The sequence below is a fragment of the Natator depressus genome, chromosome 8, assembly GCF_965152275.1.
Source record: "Natator depressus isolate rNatDep1 chromosome 8, rNatDep2.hap1, whole genome shotgun sequence".
In the NCBI taxonomy this organism is placed as follows: domain Eukaryota; kingdom Metazoa; phylum Chordata; order Testudines; family Cheloniidae; genus Natator; species Natator depressus.
Window position 1 is genome coordinate 27523885 of NC_134241.1, and position 12286 is coordinate 27536170.

Below are 12286 nucleotides of genomic sequence, written 5' to 3' on the forward strand. Positions count from 1 at the left end.
GCACTGTGAAGTCAGAATTTCATTCCAGCCACAAACAGCAAGAAGCAATGTTTCTTGAAGAAGCCATTTAGGATGGATTCCCTGAAGAGAATGATGGATAAGTAGTCAGTTTCTGCCATGGAAGATTTGGACTTCAGACAATTAATATAACTGTTAGAACCTCAGTACCAACTTTCCCCACCCAGATTTTTATCCATATATTGTGATTGTAGACATACATCACTGAGTTTGCCTGTAGATAATGTTAACATTCAAAACAGCAGCTATTCAGTCTCAGCAGACATGAGGGCCCAGAACACAGTGATCATTACCTAGTCTTTTCTCATTCTCACAACCCGCTGGATCACTGAATATTACAAAAGAAAATGTATGATTTTTGGTTTGCAAGGCTTTTGACAATAGGCACAAAGGAATAAGTTGCTTCTCCAAGCATGCTTAATAAATGACAGGCTGCGTTAGATAGTATGTGTGTGGTACTCTGATAATTCTGCAAACATGATAAAAGCTTTATTGACTGTAAAGTGAAATACTAATTATCACTTATATCACACTTTTAATCTTCAAAGCACTTACCAACATTAACTAATTAGTCTTCACAATATCCCTCTGAGGTAAATACCAGGACTTAACAGTGATGGGGGACTTAAGCTATGCAGACTTTTGTTGGGAAGACAATACAGCAAGGCACAGATTATCCAACAAGATATTGGAATGCATTGGAGACAACTTTTTGTTAAAGAAGGCAGAGAAAGCAAGTAGGGGAGAGGTTATTCTAGATTTGATTCTGACAAACAGGGAGGAACTAGTTGAAAATTTGAAGGGGGAAGGCAGTTTGGGTGCAAGTGATTATGAAATGACAGAGTTCATGATTCTAAGGAATGGTAGGAGGGAAAACAGCAAAAGAAACACAATAGACTTCAAGAAGGCAGACATTAGCAAACTCAAAGAATCAATAGGTAAGATCCCATGGGAAGCAAGTCTAAGGGAAAAAAGACTTCAGGAGAGTTGGCAGTTTTTTAAAGAAACATTATTAGGGGCACAAGAGCAAATAATCCCAATGCATAGGAAATATAGGCTTAACCAGGAGATCTTCAATAACCTGAAACTCAAGAAAGAGTCATGCAAAAATTGGAAACTTGCTCAAATGACAAAGGATGAATATAAAAAAACCCCCACAAGAATGTAGTGACCATATGGGAAAGATCAAGGCTAAAAAATGAGATTAAACTAGTTAGGGACGTAAAGGGAACAAGAAAACATTTACAAATATGTGAGAAGCAAGAGGAAGACCAAAGACAGGGTAGGGCCATTACTCAATGAGGAGGGAAAGACAATAACACAAAATGCAGAAATGGCCAAAGTGGTGAATGCCTTTTTTGTTTGTTTTCACCAAAAAATTAACAGTGATGAACATTAGTTCAAATGGGATAGGATCTGAGATTAAAGTAGAAGAAGAACAAGTTAAGAATTACTTAGACAAGTGATATGATTTCAAGTCAGCAGGGCCTGATTAAATATATCCCAGAATACTTAAGGAACTGGCTGAAAAGATCTCTTTGATTAGCGATTATCTTCGAGAACTCATGGAGGACATGATACTCAAGTACTGGGTAAGGGCAAATAAAAATGTGTTATCAATAAAAAGGGGAATAAGGATGACCCAGGGAATTATAGGTAAATCAGCTTAACTTCGGTACCTGGAAACATAATGGAGCAAATAATCAATCGATTTGTAAGCACCTAGAAGAATATAAGGTAATAAGTAATAGTCAACTGGACTTGTCAAGAATAAATCATGTCAAACCAACCTAATATCCTCCTTTGGCAGGGTAGCAAGCCTTATGGGTTGGGGGGGGGAGCAGTAGATGTGACATATTTGGACTTTAGTACGATATTGTATTGTAAGATTTGATATTGTCTCACGTGATCATCTCCATGAACAACTAGAGAAATATAGATGAACCTAATACAAGGTGGTTCACAGCTGGTTGGAAAAATGTACTCGGAAAGTAGTTATCAATGGTTCATAATCAAGCTGGAAGGGCATATCAGTGAGGTCCTGCAGAGATCTGTCTTGGGTCCAGTTCTATTCAATATCTTTATAAATGATTTGGATAATGGCATAGAGAGTACACTTATAAAGATTGTGGATGATATCAAGTTGGGAAATGACTGGCTAAGGTGTACTGCAGAGAAGGATCTGAGGATTATAGTGGATCACAAACTAAATATGAGTGAACAATGTAATACTGTTACAAAAAAAGAAAACATCATTGTGGGATGTGTTAGGAGGATGCAAGAAGTAATTCTTCAAATCTGCTCAGTACTGAGAAGGCCTTAACTGGAGTATTGTGTCCAGTTCTGGGCACTACACTTTGGGAAAGATGTGGGCAAATTGGAGAAAGTCCGGAGTAGAGTACCAAAAATGGTTAAAGGTCTAAAAAACATGACCTACGAGGAAAGATTTAATAAATTGGGTTTGTTTAGTCTGGAGAAGATTGAGAGGGGACATAAGTCTTCAAATACGTAAAAGGTTGTTATAAAGAGGAGAGAGATAAATTGTTCTCTTTAACCACTGTGGACCAGACAAGAAGTAATGTTCTTAAATTACAGTAAGATAGATTAGGTTAGACTTTCAGAAAACCTTCCTAACTGTAATAGAGTTAAATTCTGGAACAAATTACCTAGGGAGTTTGTAGAATCTCAGTCATTGGATGTTTTTAAGAAGAGGTTAGACAACTCCTCTCAGGGCATGTCTAGCTAATACGTAGTCCTGCCACAGTGCAGGGGACTGGACTAGATGACCTGTAAAGGTTGCTTCCAGTCCTACAGGCTGTGCTGAAGAATTCTATTATATATAGGGGTTTATACTGTTCGCATCACTGTAGAACAGTGGTTCCCAAACTAGGGGCACCGGTTGTTCAGGAAAAGCCCTTGGCAGGCTGGGCCAGTTTGTTTACCTGCTGCGTCCGCAGGTTCGGGTGATCGCGGCTCCCACTGGCCCCGGTTCGCCATTCTTCGCCAATGGGGGCTGCGGGAAGTGGCACGGGCCAAGGAACATGCTGGCCGCCCTTCCCGCAGCCCCCATTGGCCTGGAGCGGCGAACCGCGGCCAGTGGGAGCTGCGATCGGCCGAACCTTTCCCTGAACAAGCTGCGCCCCTAGTTTGGGAACCACTGCCATAGAGCCTGATTATCAGGAAGTGAAGTCTGACAACAGACACTGGCTCCTTTTTGAAGAATGGTGTCCTCCTACTTAACATGAAGTACTAAAGGCTATTCTGATTCTTCAGCAGGTTTTCTATCTCCTCTGTTGCACTGTATACTGTATTTAGGATAGTATTATTCCCTTTTATGGAGAAACCCATGGGAGAGGTGGTTTTACACTAGAAGCCTAACGTTTCAACTTGAAGAGTTCCCAACTCCTCGTCCAGTCTGTGTGCAGAGTTTGTATGTCTATGGAAGATGTTGAGATATTGCCATCCAAACACACATATGACCCCAGGCACATAGCAAAACCTGTGGCTCTCAAAGGATACACAGAGAACCAAAGCATCTCCACAGGGTGACAGACCTACCCTTGTCCGCTTTCCCTAATACTGGCAATATGTATCTCTGATAGCTGTCATGGTCTTCCTGCCCTCACCAGATTCAGGCTAACCTCAGGAACAATGGAAATTTCTGACCTAAAGACAAAGCTTATTTGTGCAGGAGAGAGCACTTTCTTGGTGTCTGGGCTGATACTGTGGAATGAACTACCACAGGTACTGAGATCCTGACAAACATCACTGTCTTCTGCTGCAAGTGCCTTGGCTTCTGTAATATAAACACGTAGCAGCATATACAAAAAATAGCCAGCCCTTACCGAAACACCAAAACAAAACACTGCACTGCATGCACAATTCTCCCCATGGGGAGAAGTTGAGAGAGAGAACAAACCACATGAAACAGATATTAGTCACGTCGCTTAAATGCACTGTTGGAAGGCATTCAGATACTACGGTTATGAAGGCTGTATAGCAACCTGAATAGAATAGCAACCTCCTCTCCTCTGAGGAGGGTATGGATTGGAAGTCAGCACAAATCCATAGGTTTACTGGAGAATAAATCCAGGCAGAGCATTGGTGTCCTGGATGCATTCCTCAAAATCCACAGAGTAACCAACCCCACTATGTTCAAAAAGAGGGAAGGGTTTTGTGCCATGGGTCTTAAAATTCAGATTTGAATGTGTTATCCAACAACAGTATATCATAATATTTAGTATCCGACAATAAAAAGTGATTCATCCCATCCCTATTTATACATCCACACATAAAATACATCAGAAACCTCTCTTTGCCTTTGAAAAAAGCCAAAGAGCAGACATTTGGTGCACTGTTGTTTGAGATTGTCAACACATCTCCTTGCCCATATTTTGATGATCTCACTCAGGTTGATTAGCATTTTACTTTGTATACAGTCCTCCTGATGTCAGTGGGACTACTGGTGGTATAAGGTAGTACTCAATTTGAATAAACATTTCCTTCTGTGGGGGTAGGTGCCTGCACTGCTCAAGGAGATATTAATGGTGGAATTAGTGCAACCATCACTTTCTGGTGACTAGGTTCCAGCTTTGACCAGAGGAATGGTGCACATGCTTGCGCTTCCTCATGGGTGGACTGTATCACTTTGGAGTAGCTCAGTTACCCTTTGTCTAAGAGAATAATTGTGCATGGTTGCTCAGGCTCATGGGCAGTTTGACACTCAATGAGTATATGAGGCCACTGGGAGCATTAGTAATGGAACATGGGTTGTGATGTTGTCAGTAAACTGAAGGTGTTCAAAGTTCAGCAGACAGGCTCTTAAAGAAAATAGAAAATTAATATTTAACCAGATTACTACATTCTGTCTGCTTCATTAATTTTTTATTAATCTTGTGAAAATGATGTTGATGGAAATAATATTGACAGGGCTTTTTTTAATATCTTCTGGTAAATGGAAACTTGTCATTCTAATGAACATGAAGCATCTTGCAACCCTACTGGGTAAATGCTGTGCTTGAACCAGAATAGTGGGAGCATGATGCCCTATTATTTTGCATCATTCATAACTAATTCCTAGGAGATTCATCCTGATGGAGATGTGTCACAAGTGTTTGGAAATATGCTTCTGTGGATATTAAGAGATACTGCAAGAAACTAATTTTCAGTTGATTTCCTGACACTTTATCACTTTAATTGGGATTCTGAGCAATATACTTTAAGATTACTCTTGAGCAATCCCACAAAAAATAAGCCAGTACACCTGCAACTGTAGTTGTTGTGAGTCCCCAGCAGCTTTTCTTCACGCTATCGAGCTGCTTTGTTCTTATTAGCAGATTAAAATCTGAAATAGGCCTGAATTTCAACTCTTTGGCCCGCAAATTTTGGTAGGAGTTCAGAACCTCAACTCAGTCAGGAGATTTCACTGTCACTCCCTTTCTGTCTAATTGGTTGAACCCATATCGGAATACATTTGTTCTCTGAGGTGATTAACATCTAGTTCCAGATCTGAATTTTGTGGTTTAGGCACATCTGTCAATAAGAAGATTTCTCTTAAGGAGTCTGAGTAGAATGCTAATAAAATTTCAAAATAAAACTTAATTATAAGAAGGAAGTGGGACAGGCACAACAGGGAACAAGAAGCAATATGTTTATGTAATAGGAATGAGTGAAATTTAACAGTGTTTGAGGTTTTGTGAATCTCTCAAACTATTTGTGGGTTTCAAAAAACTATATTGAGTTCAAAAAAATTTTTCCTTGTAATTTAAGGCCATGTTATTAATTGCACCCCCTCATTCTCACCCTCAATGGTCATTAAAATAAAACAAAAGCACATTTTCTAGCTATGGGGCAGCCTTTGTTGTGTACCAAGAGTACAAACATTTCTCAAAAGCATGGCTAGATCCTTTGGGGCTCAATAGAGAGTATAGATATGGTATATTTATCTTTTCATCAGGATATTTCTTTGGTCCACTCCATTTCCTTTATCACAGTGCACATTACCTCTGTATCTATTTGGTTTTCACTCTGCTCTGTTTTTCTTCCTGTTTCTTCATTGATTTTTTTTTGCTTCCTTCTGCTTTTTCTCTTTACATTTTATCAGTTTTTCCTAATCAAAACATGAAGTCAATAATATCTGAGGATGAATTGAAATTTTAAGCCCATGAGTTGAAATTAAGCAAACTAAATTCACCTATTTTGCACTAGCACTCCTGCTACTCACATATCAACAAGCTGATCAAACTCACTAAGGGTATGTCTACACTACGAAATTAGGTCGAATTTATAGAAGTCGGTTTTTTAGAAATCGGTTTTATATATTCGAGTGTGTGTGTCCCCACAGAAAATGCTCTAAGTGCATTAAGTGCATTAACTCGGCGGAGTGCTTCCACAGCACCGAGGCTAGAGTCAACTTCTGGAGTGTTGCACTGTGGGTAGCTATCCCACAGTTCCCGCAGTCTCCACTGCCCATTGGAATTCTGGGTTGAGATCCCAATGCCTGATGGGGCTAAAACATTGTCGCGGGTGGTTCTGGGTACATATCGTCAGGCCCCCGTTCCCTCCCTCCCTCCGTGAAAGCAAGGGCAGACAATCGTTTCGCGCCTTTTTTCCTGAGTTACCTGTGCAGACGCCATACCATGGCAAGCATGGAGCCCGCTCAGCTCACTGTCACCGTATGTCTCCTGGGTGCTGGCAAACACGGTACTGCATTGCTACACAGCAGCAGCAACCCATTGCCTTGTGGCAGCAGACGGTGCAATAGGACTGGTAGCCGTCATCGTCATGTCCGAGGTGCTCCTGGTCGCCTCTGTGAGGTCGATCAGGAGCGCCTGGGCAGACATGGGCGCAGGGACTAAATTTGGAGTGACTTGATCAGGTCATTCTCTTTAGTCCTGCAGTCAGTCCTATTGAACCATCTTATGGTGAGCAGGCAGGTGATACGGATTGCTAGCAGTCCTATTGCATCATCTTCTGCCGGGCAGGCAAGTGATGAGGATGGCTAGCAGTCCTATTGTAGCATCTTCTGCCAAGCAGCCATGAGATGTGGATGGCATGCAGTCCTTCTGCACCGTCTGCTGCCAGCCAAAGATGTAAAAGATAGATGGAGTGGATCAAAACAAGAAATAGACCAGATTTGTTTTGTACTCATTTGCAAAACCCCGCCCCCCGTCTAGGGGACTCATTCCTCTAGGTCACACTGCAGTCACTCACAGAGAAGGTGCAGCGAGGTAAATCTAGCCATGTATCAATCAGAGGCCAGGCTAACCTCCTTGTTCCAATAAGAACAATAACTTAGGTGAACCGTTTCTTATTGGAACCCTCCGTGAAGTCCTGCCTGAAATACTCCTTGATGTAAAGCCACTCCCTTTGTTGATTTTAACTCCCTGTAAGCCAACCCTGTAAGCCGTGTCATCAGTCGCCCCTCCCTGCGTCAGAGCAACGGCAAACAATCGTGCATCTGAGTTGAGAGTTCTGGCCAGAGCAGTCACAATGGAGCACACTGGGATAGCTCCCGGAGGCCAATACCGTCGAATTGTGTCCACAGTACCCCAAATTCGACCCGGCAAGGCCGATTTAAGCGCTAATCCACTTGTCAGGGTTGGAGTAAGGAAATCGATTTTAAGAGCCCTTTAAGTCGAAATAAAGGACTTCATCGTATGGACGGGTGCAGGTTTACATCGATTTAACGCTGCTAAATTCGACCTAAAGTCCTAGTGTAGACCAGGGCTAATAGTCCTGATTGTGCTTTTGTTTTTAACCACATGCACACACTCATGCTCATGCAAAGATTCAAGTTGGCCAGACCCTTCCTCACAGCCAAGGGTGTCAGGATGCAAATATCTTCAAACAGTGGTGCCCTATCACTATCCCATACCAACAGTACTGCAAGAAGCCCCTGTGCAAGAGTTCAGATTATTCAATCTTTAAAAACTGAGCCTTGCGTGCTGTCTATGTCATCAATATGTGGTCCTGGCATTGTAGCTTTTATTGTATTTATCAGATTCAGGGTATTACAAGAGCTGATTATGCTGCCTCCAAAGAAGCCATAGCATTTGCTGACCAGTGAATCAGAAGATAAGCTTTGAGCTAGAACCCACTTCTCCCTTTTACTGCTACTTCTACTTGGTGCGGGCTGAGGGATGTGCTGGCTGCTCCTTCCCGCAGCCCCCATTGGCCTGGAGTGGCGAACCGCAGCCAGTGAGAGCTGCAATTGGCCAAACCTGTGGACGCGGCAGGAAGACAAACCAGCCCGGCCCACCAGGAGGCTTACCCTGGTGGGCTGTGTGCCAAAGGTTGCCGATCCCTGACCTAGATCATTCCTGACAGATCTAGGTCAGGGATTCTATCTCACCTGTTCATATAACTCGCCCAACATGGGTATTATACAACCTCCCTTGTAAATTATCCCAGTGCTTAACTATTCTTATAGTGAGAAGGATTTTCATAATATCTAGTCTAAACCGCCCTTGCTGCAGATTAGAATGATTACTTCTTGTGCTATCTTTAGAGGCTATGGAGAACAACTGATCACCAACCTCTTTATAACAGCCCTTAACATATTTGAAGTCTTCTTTTCTCAAGACAAATCATACCCGGTCTTTTTAACCTTTCTTCATAGGACAAGTTTTCTAAGCTTTTATTATTTTTATTGCTCTGCTCTAGACTTTCTCCAATTTGTCCACATCTTTCTTAAAGTGTGGCTCCTAAAACAGGACACAGTTCACCACCCTTCCAAACAGAGCAGGACAGCTACCTCCCATGAGTTACATATGACACTCCTCTTTGTTCCCCTTTTTAAAGATAGGCACTATGTTTGCTCTTCTCCAGTTCTCTGAGACCTCACCCATCCTTCATGAGTTCTCAAAGATAATTGCTAGTGGATCTGAGATTGCTTCAACCTAATTCCTTCAGTACCCTAGAATTTTGTCAGGCCACACCAAAGTAACATACATCTAACTTATCTAAACATTCATTAGCCTATTCTTTCCCTATTTAGGCTTGTGTTCCTTCCCCCTTGTTGTTAATATTAGTTGTATTAAGCATCTGGTCACAATTAACATTTTTATTGAAAACTGACATAAAATCGGCATTAAACATTTCAGTCTTCTTGATGTCATCAATTAATAGTTCTCCCTCCCCACTAAGTAGTGGGCCTATACTATCCTTTGTCTTTCTCTTGCTCCGTATATATTTACAGAACTTCTTCTTATGACCTTTTATGTTCCTTGCTAGGTGTGCCTCATTTTGTGCAGTAGCCTTTCTGATTTTGTCCCTACATGCTTGCACTATTCTTTTGTATTCCTGCTTGCACTATTCTTTTGTATTCCTCCTTAGCAATCAGTCCTTGTTTCCATTTTTTATAGGATTCCTTTTTTATTTTCAGGTCATTAAAGAGCTCCTGATGCAGCCACCGTGGCCTCTTTTTATTCTTCCTATCTTTACTACATATTGGAATAATTTGCTGTTGTTCCTTAAATATAGTCTCTGTGAGAAACTGCGAGATCCCTGAACTTCTTTTTCTGAGAAGTATAAACCTCTCTAAAAGTTTGGGATACAGTATTTGGCTCTCTAATTTTGGTTACAGGACAACTCAAGTTTCACTAACCACTGGAATTTACTATAAAAAAGGACAACTCAAAACTTAACATTAGTTTTCGAAGCCAGTTCTAAGCTGCCAACATCTATTTTATACAGGGACCGGGAAACATGTTTCTTTCCTTTAGTTTTGCTGACAGGATTAAACCTGGCACCGTAATGCACTCAAAGGACAAGTCCAATACTGCAAACCATTTTCTGTTTTATTATCTGTGATATTGCATATTGCTGCGCTTAATTATATCACATTTGTACAGAGGCCCAGTCTTTGCAGTGTAATGACTTCCTGATGATCTGTCTTTAAATGATGAATGAAAAGAATATGCAGCCTTCAAGCTGCATATAAGACCAAGTCACTTGCCAGCAGAATCTGCTTCTATTTTTTAATTTGTATAAGAGAGATTAGAAATGTAAGTATTCCATCTGTCATTTCATTACTTTCCTAACCTGTCTACAGATTGTTAAATTATTTTGATATCTTTCCAATGCTGCTTCCAACTTCCCAGAAAAAGTACCTGAGATTTATGAAAAAAATTGCTTTATTGGGTTAATCTTACGATTTCAGAACTGAGTTTAACTCAAAATCAAAACCCATGGCTACTGATGAACCACAGGTTCTTCTTGTTCATGTGAGCCCCTCCATCACCCTCTTCAGCATGGTACTTCTGAAATGTACAAATCTGTCACTTCTGAGATAAACCCACTAATCTACCTCTCTCTTTGTCACATTCTCTGTGCAGTGAGCAGATTTCTTCTGTGGATATTTTCAATCACTTTTTTCCAGTGCTACTATTGTGTCATAAGCTGATAGCTTTAACTAGTGATTTTCTGTTTTTCAGATTCGACGAAGACATCCAAACACCTCTCTGTGAAATGTTTTCAGAGTGCATCCCCTGCTGAAAATCTCCTCTAAGGTAATCTTTATGAATGACAGAAAGTGTGTCATAAATAAAATTGCTGAAACTGTTTCTTGCTCAGCAAGAATTCTGTATACTGCCATATTCATCACCAGCAGCAGTATTCTCTCTCAGTCTTGATGGTAAATACCTCTGCAAATCTTGTTGTTGGAGGGGGAGGGGTTAATATCATCCACAGCTTCCACTTTGCATCCTAGTCTTCACATTTTACTGTTTCATTTCTCCACTTGTATGATCTTTGCCTCTTTTGCCCTGTCTGGTCCAAGTATCCAGCCTGATCTTTATCTGTGTGTTATGCGTCCTTTTAGTGATGTGTCTGGCCTCTGAAATTTGAGCTAATATTATTAGTAATGCTGGCTACTTCTTGTCTCATCTACTTTACTCTTTGGCTTCCTTTTCTAGTAACAAAATTCTCAGGATTAATTGTGATTGCTGTTCATGGGGGCAGGTTTATGCTCTTTATTCATGAAGTGATCATAGCAGTACTAAGATAGTGGGTGTGTAGGATAAGCCTCCTTCATCACTCTTATGTTTCCAAAAGCTTTTTCAGCTTAATTTGATGCCTCTGAAGTCAGGCAATGGGTGTTTATCTGATTTAAACTCATCAAGTACATTATACTTTTAAAAAAAATTAGTAACAGGAGTTTTGAGTTTGATGCAGAAATTACTTGGTGTCATTCTTTGGCTTGTGTTTAGCAGGAAGTGAGACAAGGTGATCGTAATGGTCCCTTCTGGCCTTAAAACGTATCAGTCTGTGTTCCAAGTTATGCTGATATCTTTTGTGATTTGAGGTGGGAAGGGTCAGGTACAAATTGTGTTATTGTCGGCTTCATGTTCTCAGAGCCAATCAGAATGCAATATAAAAATCTAGCAGGATTTCAGTTGCCTTTGTGTAAATTAAAACAACACATGAATTCTGACATTTTTGTTTGAAATTCTTTGAAATGTCACCTGCTATAGTCCTTGCAGTCTCTTTTAATAAAGAATCTCTGCTCTCATCCTGCACAAAGGAATTAGCATTATTCAAATTAACCAGGTAAAAATGGGTATGCCTGCTGGTTAAAAATAGGGAATTCAAAATGGGGAGCATAATTATAACTGTTTTAAGTTCATGCATTGGCTATTATTTTTATAATGAATATATTGTTTGGAGCAATGCAACAAGATGATTGTGCATTTCACAGCTGCTTAGGGTTTCATGGATGAAATACTGACTTTTTTTTTACTGTTCAAGTGCATTTCCCTAGCATAATTAATTCTTCTCCATCTGATCTTTAGTGCTGTGGTTTGCTAGCAAAAGGAAACGTTGCCAGAGAGAGCCTAGCCGCAGAAGCCAGTGATGCTTAGGATAAATAGGGAAAGGTGACTGGTTGTCACAAGTTTCCCACTGAAGCTCACTATACTCCTTTCTTGGAAGGCAAGTACTTTAGAGGTACCAATGTCTGCTTGAGAATGTTGTTTTCCATGATTTCATCTGAGTCTGGGGAAGAAAGCCTGAAGGTAGCACCCAGCCATGGGATTCCTTACAACTGAAGGCTGTGAAGAGCTGCTGAGTGAAAACCTGCAGACAGTCTATGCACTACAGATGGGTGGAAATTCTCTGATGGAATATTTTTTCATCAGAAAACATCAGTTTGTCTAAGTAAAAAGTTTCACAGAAATATGTTGATTGCAACAAATCTTTGTCGAAAAAAATTGGGGGGAAAAAATATTTCCATAATATCAAAAATGTATTTTGATCTTTTTGGAATACA

At 40.6% G+C, this 12286-nt stretch overlaps 1 protein-coding gene across 1 annotated transcript in view; it reads left to right on the forward strand.

The window, feature by feature from the left end:
- Nucleotides 1-12286, forward strand: part of TENM2 (teneurin transmembrane protein 2) — a 1431609-nt gene that overhangs the window by 200245 nt on the left and 1219078 nt on the right. Inside the window, exon 2 of the mRNA XM_074960653.1 lies at nt 10455-10529. The gene's annotated coding sequence lies outside the window, so the exon portion shown is untranslated. The remainder of the gene's footprint in view (nt 1-10454; nt 10530-12286) is intronic.